This window comes from Orcinus orca, chromosome 17, assembly GCF_937001465.1.
Source record: "Orcinus orca chromosome 17, mOrcOrc1.1, whole genome shotgun sequence".
NCBI lineage: Eukaryota > Metazoa > Chordata > Mammalia > Artiodactyla > Delphinidae > Orcinus > Orcinus orca.
Genome location: NC_064575.1, coordinates 59,333,686 through 59,348,213, shown reverse-complemented (window position 1 = coordinate 59,348,213; position 14,528 = coordinate 59,333,686). Strand labels below are relative to the sequence as shown.

The 14,528-nt window shown below is 40.2% G+C and overlaps 1 protein-coding gene across 2 annotated transcripts in view; it reads right to left on the bottom strand.

The window, feature by feature from the left end:
- Window positions 1–14,528, bottom strand: part of TRHR (thyrotropin releasing hormone receptor) — a 302,193-nt gene that overhangs the window by 41,864 nt on the left and 245,801 nt on the right. Inside the window, exons 7-8 of one of the 2 annotated variants that reach the window (XM_033411240.2) lie at window positions 6,350–6,443; window positions 202–435 (exon numbers count right to left, since the gene is read on the bottom strand). The gene's annotated coding sequence lies outside the window, so the exon portion shown is untranslated. Of the gene's footprint in view, window positions 1–201; window positions 4,450–6,349; window positions 6,444–14,528 lie in introns of those variants that run through there. The other variant, XM_004282941.3, reaches the window with a different exon arrangement.

Below are 14,528 nucleotides of genomic sequence, written 5' to 3'. Positions count from 1 at the left end.
AAAAGTACAATGGAGAAGAAAAAGATACGAGGGGGGAAAAAGCCAAGAGGCTCAATGATCAAGCTTGACAGAAAATTAGCATCTGCCTCCTCTGCTCTCAAAGGGTGAGATCCCTTTGCTACAAAATAGCAAGCCTTTGAACCTACCTCTCCCCATGCCCTCTGCCCTGCAGACCCAACAGAGAACAATTTCTTCTCTTACCTTTTCCTCTGTAGCGTTGCCTGCTTTCCCAGGTAGATGAGGCAGTATTAAGCGTGAGTTTCCAACGCTGCAGAAAACCTCGTCTACTTTGTTTGACAGGGAGACTACTTAGCAGTGCTCTGTCTTCAGAACTGCGGTTCTTCTAAACCCTTGCAGCCTTTCCAACTGATGACAGACCATACAGCCGCAGCAGAAGCAGCAGCAGAAGCAGCAGCAGAAGCAGCAGCAGAGAGCCTGTCAAATCGTAGATCGTCCCCTAATGAGAACATGCTCGCTCTCTGTCTCCCCCCGCCCCCCTCCCACACACGCGCAAACACACACACTCACAATGGCAAATGCCAGTCAGTCCTGATTCATAATCTTCTCCCCTTGAAGGATTTACTTTTAAATGTGCTAGTGATACAGTTCTAATCTGGAAGGCTGAAATCACCAGCAAGGGGTCCAGAGGCAGCTGGTCGTACAGTTGTTTAGAGTCTAAGTTCTACAGCAACTCCGGTACCTGAGGCAGCCCTGAAATATATTTACACTCCCTGTTTGATAGGACTTGGGGGCGGCAAATCCTTCTCAGTCCAGACACAGCCCTTGAAGCTTGAGATATGTGACTGAGCTGAAATCAACTTCTTTCCCTACTAGGGAAACCCTTAGACGATTTCTCCAGTGAACCAGTGAAATTGACTCCCTCCTCTCATATTATATGAATGGAAAATGAGTTGAAATGGATTTTAAACCATTTCAGCTGCAATCTTCTGAGGCTTATGAAGATTATTTTTTAAAAACCTGTTGGAGCTAAGAACATCAATTTAAACCTACATATGATCTGTGGACTTTGTTTTTCGCCTCTGGCTCTGCGTCACTTACTAGGATCTCTCTAACTGCTCTGGACGCCTCTCCCCTCTTCACCCACCCTGTGGACTGCCAACCAACATGTAGCCCCCAGCAATGTTTTGTGTCAATTTATCTCTAGGTGGAAATCTAAACCAGGGCCACTCTGGTAACCGCCTCTGAAACAAAACTTTATAAATGATCTTTTTTAGGAAAGTGTACTTCGGCTTGATTTTTATTTCTCTGAAGTAGCCCATGGGCAAATCTTTATACTTTTTAATGGGATCTCAGAAAATATGTCTTTCTTCTCCAGGCACCAACTGAATACACCAAATGTTAATGTTTGTCTGCTTTTATTTCAGACTGACAACGAATAACAGCCCTTAACTTAATGCCCTATAGAGTGAACAGGTTGATTCTCTACTCTAAGAAGTTTAGATGTTCTTTTTTCTAGAAGATGTCACTGGAAGAATAGATTCGGTGTAGACAGGACCATGAAGGAATCAGAGTCACGTTCAAGGCTAGGTAACAATGGGATGAAGGCGAAGCTTGGATCGTATTGAGTGAATTCCACCCTCTGAACCATCGAGGGCTCCTTGAGTATCTACTTCTCCTTCTAAATCAACCAGAGTTACAAATTAATGACCCATGACTCAGATTCAGGCTTCAGAAATGTATTGTTTGGCCTGCACAATGCAGGCTCAAAGGTAGACTATCGTCTGTCTACCTTTCAATATTGAGAGATTGTGTAGTAAATCTGGATTTCTGCCTCTCATAAACATGGAAAGATCTGGCAACCAAGAGTCCATATTCCTGCTAGAAATAATCATCTGAAGCTGAGTAGTGGTTGTGAGTAGCAGTCTGTGGGGGGACAGGATGTGTCCTCTCCTCTTTTCCTCCCTCTTTTCTGTCACACAGGCCAGCTTCACTCAGTAATCCTGCACACCTGGCCTCTGTGAGTCTTGACTCTTGTATCACATGCAGTTCCTGAGAGAGACAGTGGAGGGTACCAGCCAAATACAAACTCTTTTACCCTGAATAGGATTTCTGCCCACCTTCTAGTTTGTTCCCTCAACTGGTTTAGCAGATTGGGTGCCAGCTTTACTCCTCTCCCTGCCCTAGAGGACAGAGATTACTCTGAACACCTTGTTTCTGGTCGAGTCCTCTGCATTTTGGAATGAAAAGTGCTTTCTAAGGTGAAAGCATTGCCTCCCTACCCCATCCCAACCCCACCACCTCCAATCTGAAAGGCCTCTTCAAAAGTCACACTTCATAAAGCACATCTTCCCCTCTCATTATCCCCAGGATTTTCGTCAGCTTTCAGGCCTTCTGAAGAGAACTTATTTTAAGTCTTGGGTAGTAAACATGAGGGGAGAGAACATCTACAGTGCTACCTGCCCTGGCAATTCCACCTCCCCCCAAATCTTAGCACATTCTTCAGCATTTCTATGTAAGGACACCATTCTGAGTCTTCAGTTTCGTTGCCTTGGGGCTGGGAAACCATTTCTCCAGGCTTCTTCTCCCCTCCCCTGCCCCCCTTAGGAACAGGATTGGCCTCAGCTTCTGGGCCTATCTGCTGCCTTCCTTCTACTTCCTATTAGCTCTTCTGCTTTCCTTTGAGCTCTGTTGGGCTTAGGGAATCTTAGTTTTTATTTCCCAGCTCTTCATTTTTTTCTTGTGATTTTTTTTTTTTTTTTTTGCTTCTGAGAGAGCATTTGCCTTTTTTCCCCTTTCTTCCTCTCCCAACATAACAATTGTGGTAACAGAATGCGACTGCTGATTTACTGCTGCAGACTGCTGCAGTCTTCATTCTTTTAGCACTTAATTGTTAAGCTCTCACTATGTACCAGGCATCTAGTATATAACATTTTGTTTTTACCTTCAGATAGGTCATGGTGTATTGGGAGAAGCAGACTTATGAACAGTTACAAATATGCATAGATATGTTGAGAGGGCTTAGGTTGTGAAGGGGAAAGCATTTGTGGGCGTAGGCACAACAGACGGAGGGGCCAGTGAGGGCTTCCGCGGCAAGGTCACATCTGAGAACAGTCTTGAAGAAAAGTATAGTTTCTTTTTGAAGGGTGGGATGAGTGAAGATATTCTGACTGGAGGAGATAGAATATATAAGGCCCAGCTGCGTAAAATGGCAAGGATTGTGGGGGTAATTTTCTGGTTCTGCTTTGGCCGTGAGGCGTATGAGCTGGTGACCGCGAGGCAGCTTTCAGAGTAATGAGCGCTCCTTTCTGCTCTGACTCACACCACCCCTGGCTCCTCCTTCCCTCCCCTTTAGCTAGTTCTTTCCTCTCCGGAGAGTATAAACTTCTGCTTTCACCGTCCCAGACTTGCCTGTCCCTTATGGTCCTGTCTGTTTTCAAGCTAATTTATGCTCTTTGCAAAATTATATTTTCAAAGTAACTGTGATTTCATAAGGTAGGTTTTTTATTTGTAAAACTCAATCAGATAATATCTAATAAATGCTCCCTAAGTGTAAAGAGCTGCACAGAAATGGACCTAGAGTCTGTCATACAGAGTGAAGTAAGTCAGAAAGAGAAAGACAAATACCGTATGCTAACACATATATATGGAATCTAAGAAAAAAAAATGTCATGAAGAACCTAGGGGTAAGACAGGAATAAAGACACAGACCTACTAGAGAATGGACTTGAGGATATGGGGAGGGGGCAGGGTAAGCAGTGACAAAGCGAGAGAGAGGCATGGACTTATATACACTACCAAACGTAAGGTAGATAGCTAGTGGGAAGCAGCCACATAGCACAGGGAGATCAGCTTGGTGCTTTGTGACCACCTAGAGGGCTGGGATAGGGAGGGTGGGAGGGAGACGCAAGAGGGAGGGGAAATGGGGATATATGTATATGTGTAGCTGATTCACTTTGTTATAAAGCAGAAACTAACACACCATTGTAAAGCAATTATATCCCAATAAAGATGTTAAAAAAAAAAAGAAATAGTGTACAACTAGATTACACTTTACATTTTGGGTTGAGATTTTTTTTTCTCACAATAATATCTTAAATTCTAACCAACTGTGACTTCTATATCTTTTGAGTAATTCTGACTAGAGAGAAATGCATCCTTTGAAAATAGTTCAGTGGCGTCTGTTTTGAAAAAAGGTTGCTAAGTCATGGTTACAGCATGTAGATGGTGCACGAACTTCTCACTGCCCACTTTCAGTTTTGCTCCATTTCCTCTGCCCTTTAGCCAGGCCTTCTCAGTCGTGTGCTACTTGGCTAGCATCAATGAGAATGAGCATCACACTTACAGGCTCCTTTGTAAGAACGCCCTTGGACTCCAAGCTGGGACTTTTTTTTTTTTTTTTTTGGCCTGGCCTCAGACTTGACCCTCAAGCTTCAGGAAAGATTTAGCACTTCTGCTTCCCACTCTTGGCATTCCCACCCAGAGAGCTTGCTCTTGGTATCTGGCTTTCCCTTTCTTAGTTACCCCAGGAAATCATCTGCTTGGCCAAGTCTCTGTCCCTGAGACACCGTGGCTGACATGATTTTACACAAGAGGAATTCTACAAGAATTCTACATAAGAGGAATTCAGGAAAGCCCTACCCTGGTCTCTGAAGGTGATCTTAGCTGTCTAGGTAGTAGCTGGCTATCAGCTGGTTGTCATGAACCCTTTAGTAGAAAGATGATTATTTATGCTATCAGCATTGCTCAAACGTTAGCGTGCATCTGGATCTCCAGGAGAGCTTGTTAAAACCATCCCCAAATTGCTGTTTCAGTAGCCCTAGGGTGGGACCTGAGTATACGCATTTCTCATAAACTCCAGGTGATGCTGATGCTGCTTGTCTGTGGACCACACTTCGAATAACCTTGTACTATATGATCTAGCTCAGCGGTTCTGGTGTGGGAGGTGGGAGCAATGATGAATCAGAATCACCTAGAGAAAGTTTTAAAAATTTACCTATCAGTTTAGCCCTCCTAAGTATTTTGGGTTTTGGTATATGTCCTCAGATTGGACTAGGACTTGAGAAAGAGAGTGGGGCTCTGGACAAAAGCAATTGACTTGCTCTCCTCGGTATCTATCACTCTTTTTCATCTCTACTATCATACCTGGAGCTTGGCTTGGCAGGTGGGGGATTGCCGCGAAAGAGAATATCTATGGTACTGTGGTCAAGTGGCACTGGGGTCAGAGATACTGTAGAGCATCCAGCTAGGTCAGCGGTTTGCAGGACCCAGACCATGGTCAGGAGAGGGCAAAATTTAAGGGGGTGCCCAAAACCTCAGTAATTTATACCATCAATATTTTAATACAATATTTTTTAAATTAAAGTTTATGCAAAAAAGTCTATGATGAATACAGTATCAACTTTTTAAATAAAGACAGCATCAATATTATGAATTTTCCCTTTCCGTCCCTTGTTGAATTTCAGAATCGTCTGGGGAGTTTTAAAAAATATAGATAGTTAGGTCCCTTTCCCAGATATTCTTATTTAATTAGTCAGGAAGTGAAGCCTAATCTTTGGTATGTACAGTGATGATTAAGAACCACTCAGCTACACCAACCAATGTTGGTCTCTGGAGGTGAGGGAGTGGTGGTATGTGGGCGTCCAGGCTGCGGGAGGGCCAGGGAGGTGAGTAAACTAGGTGCGGGTAACCCACCCAGATTTGGAAAGGTGACAACAGAAAATGTTGGCAACAGAACACTAGCACAGACTCTGGTTCCTGAGAAAAATTATATAACTATACAGGTTTCCAGATTTAGAAGAGCAGAGTGAGGTACAGCCTATCGAGTTGAGATTCTGACACAGAGACCACAGAAGACTGGGTCACAGGAACTGGGATAGAAGGTTTGGGTTCTGGAAGTAGTAAACAAAGTCAACTCAGGATTTGATGCTAAGTCACCTAGATACCGAACTAAGTATCCTTCAAAATTTCCCTGTTCAGGTGTAAGCTTGGTCACAGAGCTTTGAATAAAAGAAAGCATTTGGCAAACATTATAGAAAAGGTGTCAAAATTCATTTTCGCTGAAATTTAAATGTTAGCTAGAGAAAACTGTTGGCTGTTGATCAACAAAGAAAAATACTTTATGAAATGGGATTATGAAGTTGCGTTTGGGCTTATTGGAAAAGGTACAGAACCTGAAAGGTAAATAAGTTGTACAGTAATATTGTATATTTTGGGCAAAAAGTGCCCTTCCTTTCTATTTCTCAACCATATATACTCTTATTTTTCCATTCCCTAGTGTCCACATTTCTGGAGAAAATAAGATCTTAGATTTAAAAATGAAGTACAGTAAAAGTCAATCTAAAAATATTTTAAAATGAGAAAGTAGAAACATATATACATAGCTTCTTACCCTCTGCAGTCTGTAGCATTTGTTATCTGGTTGGGTGAAGCATGTTCAGGAAGTGTTAACACCAGTTACAAAAGTTTCCCCAAAGTGTCATGACCTACACAAAAGATTGAAGAATAAGAATTTTAATCAAAACTTCTGAGCTCATAAATCAACTATACTTCAATTAAAAATAAATAAATAAATAAATAAAAAGAAAAAACTTCTGAGCTTCTGATTATTTTGATTTATTGCATGTTTTATGGAACACTAAAGTTATTTTTAAAAATTCATATAATATTAAAAAGTTACTGTAATTTAGTTATTATAAAATTCCATTTTGTAAGCTGAACATGGCTGACTCTGGCTGCTAGGAATTTCAAGTCTGAATTTGTATCCTTACATAAATGGTTGTGTAAGACTTTATCAATAAAATGTTTTTTTTGCTTACTAAGTCTATCAACTTTGTATTTGACCTTCAGTTCCTCCTCTGCTCTTATTTATTATGTCAGACACACAGACGCAGACACATAACACTGCTTCCCAGATATGTATATATCATTTAAAAAATCAATTTTATCGAGGTACAATTTACATAAAATAAATTCACTTTAAATGTAGAGTTTTGTGAGTTATAGCAAATACATATAACTTTGTAGCCATGACCACAATTAAGATACAGAAAACTTCCATCGTCCTAAAATGTTTCCTGTGTTCCTTCCCATGCAATTCTGTATTCCCCGAACAATTCTATGTTCAGGTAAATGTTGCTCAGCTTTCTCTCTCTAGACTATATTTATCTTTTGAAGAGTTTCAAATAAGTGGAATTATACAGTACACACTCTTATGCACACATAAATCAGCATAATGTTTTTTATATTGACCCATTTTGTTGCCTGAATCAGTAGTTTGTTCCCTCTTATTGCTGCACAACATTCCATCGTATGGCTATACGGATATATCATATTTTATCCAATCGCCTGTTGGTGGATATCTCACTTGTTTTCAGGTTTTGGTTAATATGAGTGAAACTTCTATAAATATGCATGCAAATACAATGTCTGTAAAAACATTCTGCCATTTCTCTTGGATAAGAATTACCAAATTCCAAGCGTGAAAATTGTTGGGACATAAATTTAGTGTATGCTTACATTTTTAAGATATCACCAAAATGTTTTCCAAAATGATTGCACCATTTTCATACAAATTTACATAATGTTTTGTTTTCATAGAAACCTACATAATGGCTACATATAAAAAATTCAAAGCAGAAAGTAACTGTACACATTTAGGGTGAAGTCTGCTTTATGTATTTGTTTGTCCCCCAGCGTTCAGCAGAGAGAATGCATAGAGTATACAGAAAAGGCAGTTCGTGAACAACATGAATTTGTTGTATGAATGAGTGAATTAATTTTCCCAAATGATTGCCTTAAACTTAATTCATAGAACAGATACGCTGAGTAAATGACATAATATATATCAAGCACTCAGTCCAGTACTTGGCACATAATAAAAGTTTAGTATATTTATTATTCTATAAACACAATGTGTTCATGGAAAATAAAACTGGTATTATTAAATTTGCTAAAACACCACATACCACCTTTAAAATTTCTAAGTTATAAAATATGTCTTGCTGAATCCAATGGGGTTTTTTAGTGGTTTGGCTAAGATATATCTCTGTGGAGATCCTAGTGCCGTATCTCTCTTATTCTTCTAAAACCCAGTAAATGTGAATTATAACATTAAATGTTTTCATGCCTCCATAATTGTTTATTAATTAATTAACAAAATACAAGCATTTGTTCATTCACCATAATTACGTTCATAATGAATGAGGGAATTTGTAGAATTGAAATTCTTACTGATGCCTTCGAAATTACAATTGTGATAGGAAACGTTGAAAAAAATGGCTTGTTTTAGTTGTCAGGAATTGTTGGCTTACATAGTATGCTAAGACAGAAAGGAGAGCACAGAATACTGAAACTGTACATATTTAAAAAAAAAAAGAAAAAGGAAAATGAAGACAGTAAGTAGTTAAGAATAAAATCCGGTCACTTAATTATTAGATTGTAGTGGCAGCTGACTATTTGGTGTTACTGATGAAATCATCCAAGCACTGATGTGCAGAAGGGATGCATCTCCCTGAGGAAATGTTTTCGGATCCCCGCACAGGTGGCCCAAACCCTTGGAGGTGGGTGGGGCTTGTTGGGAGTGACGGTGATAGGAAACAGGGGTTTGTTTGAAGGAGATAAGTAAGATCTGCCAAAATCAAAAGTATAGCATCTTAGAGAATCAAAGGCCACCTCAATACCGAAAATTATTTTTTTTTAAATAAAAAGAGGCATTAATGTGGAACAAATTTTCAGTTTGTGACATCGTCATAGTAATTTCCTCTAAGGTGAGATACTTCTGTAGTATTTTGTTACAATGTTTCTTAAACTTTCAGTCTTCTGGGAAATACTTTTCCAAGAAGAATGGCAAGAAAGAAGTGTGGTGAATGAATTAAGAGACAACATTGCAGAGTGATTTCTCACCTTCAGTGTGGAGGTTCATTTGTCAGTCCACCTGCTCGTACATTCACACTTGTTAAATGCTGCCTTATTGAGTGCCAGTTATTTGACAGGCTCTCTGCCAGACTCTATAGATAGAAATGTGAATATGAAAAGCACAGAGGAGTTCCCAGCCTGGCAGGGGTGACTTATACAAACTGCCAATTATAATGTAGTGTGTTAGCTGCTATAATTGAGGTATGTACATATTTTTAAAGCTGTAAGGTGTTAGGAGTGACTAATTCTATGTGAAATGGTATGGAGTAAATTCACAAGACCAAGGAGAAGGATTCCTTGGTCCAGGAGAGAAAAAAAGCAATAAAGAGTTGGACAAATGGCCCCTGACCAATCAGCTGGGGTGTAGGGAAGCTACCATGCATAGAAAATTCTCAGTGGACAGCAGTAGGTGCCACGTTCTCCCTGAGGATGTCCCATGGTGAACGCTACTCTATCACACGTGCAGTGCCTGACTCCTCCACCCTTGGACAAACATAGAGCCCAATGCAAAGGCATATACAAAGCCCATGGTTCTTGACAGACTGACTGGGTCTTTCATCCCGGTTCACTTACTGTCTGTGTGACTTTGGTGAGTCATTTAACTTTTCTGCACGTTAATATCTTGATTTGTAAAGTAAGGATAATAATAGAAGCTATCTCATAGGGTGTGTGTGGGGTTTTTTTAGGATTAAATGAAGTAACACGAGTTAAAATTATTAGAACTATGCCCACACAAGAGTGTACTGAGTAAATGTTAATGGCTACTATATTTAGAGGAGAAGAAAAAGACTGTTTTCTAAATCTGCTGATTAAAAAAAAAAATGTATTTATTTATTTTGGCTGCGTTGGGTCTTTGTTGCTGTGCGCAGGCTTTCTCTAGTCGAGGTGAGCGGGGGCTACTCTTTGTTGCGGTGCGCGGGCTTCTCACGTTGGAGGCTTCTCTTGTTGCAGAGCACAGGCTCTAGGCACGTGGGCTTCAGTAGTTGCGGCACATGGGCTCAGTAGTTGTGGCTTGCGGGATCTAGAGCGCAGGCTCAGTAGTTGTGGCTCATGGGCTTAGTTGCTCCACAGCATGTGGGATCTTCCCAGGCCAGGGCTCGAACCCGGGACCCCTGCATTGGCAGGCGGATTCTTAACCACTGCACCACCAGGGAAGCCCAAATCTGCTGATTTTTGAGGCATGGTGCTCTGAAGTTGTACCCAGCTAAATTCTTGTTGATTTCAAGAAGTGGCAGGGCTGTCTACAGAAGCTGGATGCTCATCTGTATTACAAAGAAATGACAAAGCAAAGACAGGATTCGAATCTATTTAATGATGAAAGGAGTGGAGAGCGTAGCTCCTTTTTTGCTGAACAAATTCTTTTTTGTTTTTTTCAAGAGGCAGTGATATTTTATTTTATTTATTTTTTGCATCTCACTCTATTTATTTATTTATATTTAACATCTTTATTGGAGTGTAATTGCTTTACAATGGTGTGTTAGTTTCTGCTTTATAACAAAGTGAATCAGCTACACATATACATATATCTCCATATCTCCTCCCTCTTGCATCTCCCTCCCACCCTCCCTATCCCACCCCTCTAGGTGGTCACAAAGCACCAAGCTGATCTCCCTGTGCTATGCGGCTGCTTCCCACTAGCTATATATTTTACATTTGGTAGTGTATATATGTCCGTGCCACTCTCTCACTTCGTCCCAGCTTACCCTTCCCCCTCCCCGTGTCCTCAAGTCCATTCTCTACGTCTGCATCTTTATTCTTGCTCTGCCCCTAGGTTCTTCAGAACCATTTTTTTAGATTCCATATATATGCATTAGCATACGGTATTTGCTTTTCTCTTTCTGACTTACTTCACTCTGTATGACAGTCTCTAGGTCCATCCATCTCACTACAAATAACTCAATTTCATTTCTTTTTATTGCTGAGTAACATTCCGTTGTATATATGTGCCACATCTTCTTTATCCATTCATCTGTCAATGGACACTTAGGTTGCTTCCATGTCCTGGTTATTGTAAACAGAGCTGCAATGAACATTGTGGTACATGACTCTTTCTGAATTATGGTTTTCTCAGGGTATATGCCCAGTAGTGGCATTGCTGGGTCGTATGGTAGTTCTATTTGTAGTTTTTTAAGGAATCTCCATACTGTTCTCCATAGTGGCTGTATCAATTTACATTCCCACCAACACTGCAAGAGGGTTCCCTTTTCTCCACACCCTCTCCAGCATTTATTGTTTGTAGGTATTTTGATGATGGCCATCCTGACTGGTGTGAGGTGGTACCTCATTGTGGTTTTGATTTGCATTCCTCTAATGATTAGTGATGTTGAGCATCCTTTCATGTGTTTGTTGGCAATCTGTATATCTTCTTTGGAGAAATGTCTATTTAGGTCTTTTGCCCATTTTGGGATTGGGTTGTGTGTTTTTTTGATGTTGAGCTGCATGAGCTGCTTGTAAATTTTGGAGATTAATCCTTTGTCAGTTGCTTCATTTGCAAATATTTTCTTCCATTCTGAGGGTGTCTTTTCATCTTGTTTATGGTTTCCTTTGCTGTGCAAAAGCTTTTAAGTTTCATTAGGTCCCATTTGTTTATTTTTGTTTTTATTTCCATTTCTCTAGGAGGTGGGTCAAAAAGGATCTTGCTGTGATTTATGTCATAGAGTGTTCTGCCTATGTTTTCCTCTAAGAGTTTTATAGTGTCTCGCCTTACATTTAGGTCTTTAATCCATTTTGAGTTTATTTTTGTGTATGGTGTTAGGGAGTGTTCTAATTTCATTCTTTTACATGTACCTGTCCAGTTTCCCCAGCACCACTTACTGAAGAGGCTGTCTTTTTTCCGTTGTATATTCTTGCCTCCTTTATCAAAAATAAGGTGACCGTATGTGTGTGGGTTTATCTCTGGGCTTTCTATCCTGCTGAAAAAATTCTCGAAGTAAGTCAGAGAGACTAGGATGCCCATTCTTATGACTCCATCTGACTGAGGCTTTATAGTCCCTCTGCCTGTTCTAAAGGGATTCTCCCAAATGACTGATGTTTACCAAGCTCTATCAAATGAGTGTTTAAAAAGAGTATGAAATTGCTAAGCATTGTTATCCTCAAACTGCAAGCTGAGATGCAATACTGAGTTGTGAAATCAATTTAAAATTTCAGGACAAATTTTTTTTAGATTGCAAATAATATGGGTATTATTTCATAAACTTCTAGTTTCACTTAATTTATATAAGCAATAATATGATGGCAGACGCTGTTCTAAGAACTTTAATGTATAGTAACTCAGTTAATTCTTATAACAATCCTAGGAGATAAAGCTCATTTCCAACTCCATTTTGCAGGTGAGAAAACCAAGGGGTTAAACAACTTCACAAGGACAGAGAGTTGATATATTCCAGAGCCAGGGTGCAGACCTGGAAGTCTGGCTCTAGATGGTATGATGTACATGGTGATAATATATAATATACATCTTACCGTGGGTATGGGTCAAATGGGTTTGAAAGCCACTGTGATGCAGAGAAGATAGGCAGCCCGCACCATACCAGCATCCCTGGGCGAATGCACTAGCTCTGTAGAATTTCCAACCTCTTGGCAATCACAGCCAGTGTTAATATTCAGGTTACTTCTGAATCTTAGCCAAATGATTTAATCAATTTAAGAATGAAAGAGGAAGGTAAGTGTATGCAAAAGAGTAAGATGTCCAAGTCGTCAAGGGCATGCTTTTAGGGAGAGAAAATGGTGAACTGCTAAGATGTGCAGATTACAAAAAATTCAGTTAATATCCTGCACAAAACATTATTTCAGAAAATAAATGTTAACTGTGCACCTTCTTATTCTAAGGATTGTGGGAAGCAAAGATAAGCAGAACAGGGTCCAATGGGCGAGACAAGCAAGCACAAAATCTGAGTTATACTATGACTTGTAAGTTCAACAACAGAAATGAGAAGAAATGCAGTGAGCTTCTCAGTTGTACATAAGAGTGGACACCAACTTGGCCTGGAGGATGAAAAAAGCTCATGGAGAAGCCAATCCTGGACCTGAATCTTGAGAGTAGAAGGAGGAGGGAGGATTTCAGGCTGAGGGAAGAATGTGTGTAATAAACTGAAAGGGTGGGAAGGTGGAGCATGTTTCTAGAACTCTGGGTTGTCCCAACTTACTCACTACCATGTTCCCTAGTAATGAGAATGTCTTTGGGAATAAACATTCTATTTTTTTCTACAACATCCTAATATTTGAAGACGCACTGAACCTTGCCAAAATAGCTGCATTCTCCTAGGCTCTATTGCGTGTGCGTAACTGAATACTAATGCAGCTGGAAAAAGAAAATTTCTACAACATTATGCCTGTCCCTAATAAATTCTAGCTGAATCTGCTTACTTAAGGGTTCAGTGTACTTCAAAGATCGAAACTCGATTGATTGATTGATTGCCTTCCGTGGGAGCTGCTGCAGGCAGCAACTTTCCTTGCTGGTCTCAGATTAGGGCAAGTGTTCGCCACCTCTCCAGGGCAGAAGAAGTCATGGGAATACCTTCTCCTCATTCTAGACACATGCTTTTAACAACATTTCAACAAGCAACATTAGCTTTTTGAAAACCAGGTCCAGTTTAATGTGAAGCGATCCAATGTCATATGAAAAAATAATTGGCTTCATGCTAGGAAGAGCAGGGAGGCAAGGTGTATGTGTAATGGAAAGGAAAGCCTTGAGTGTCCCATAAAAGACTTGAGTGTCCCATAATGAGCCTGGACAATTTACTTCAATTCTCTGAGCCTCAGTTTCCTCATCTATAAAATGAAGATGTTGGAATAATTGACATGTTCTGGTTTTAAATGTTTGATTTTGAGGTTATTTTAGACTCTTGTTGAGAATCAAAAGAAATGATGTTTAAGGTTCAGGTAGCCCAGAGTCATACTCTATTGCCTCTCCTACACCGACATCTTGAGGGAGCCAAAATGGAAAAAGTGGGTTTCCTCTCTAAGCTGGACAAAGCTGTCCTCTGGACCTAGGCAGGGAAGTGGGACCCTCTGATTGTGCCCCTGATATTTTATCACGTCTGTAAAACTGCATTTGCTGGCAGCCTACAAGCTGCTCTGTTTGGGTCTCCTGTGTTGGTTTACCTCAGTGTGGAAAATGCCCAAGTTCTTGTGCATCATACACGTAAGGCCGCTAGCTTGCAGAGACTGCAGAGGCTAAAAGCTGCATAAGGGAACGGAGCAGAACAACCCACGTGATGTCAAAGAATCAAGCTCTTGGGGACCTTTAAACCCACTGTACATATGCAGATAAATCCCCTTGAGAGTACAGGGTAGTATCTCCTCTTTGGAGACAATTATTATATTTACTTCCTTGCTTTCTGTTCTTATGGAATGCACATTAACACAAGAGAAAGCCAGAGCTCTACTGGTCTAATGATGTATATTTTATGGTTCTTTTGTTGAAAGTTCACCTCTTTTATTGGTTGTCTACTTGACTGTGGTTAAGGAAATGCCAAATCCTGCTCCTGTCCTGTTGCTATAGTGATTCCTGAGAGATAAAAGCCAGGCATGAAATATTCAGGGGCAAGTTTTATTAAACTAATGTTTAAATTAAAAATGGATTTTAATTTATTTATTAAAATATTTGAAATTCGGTGATCATGGAAGCTTTACTTTCCAATTTACTTTCCTCT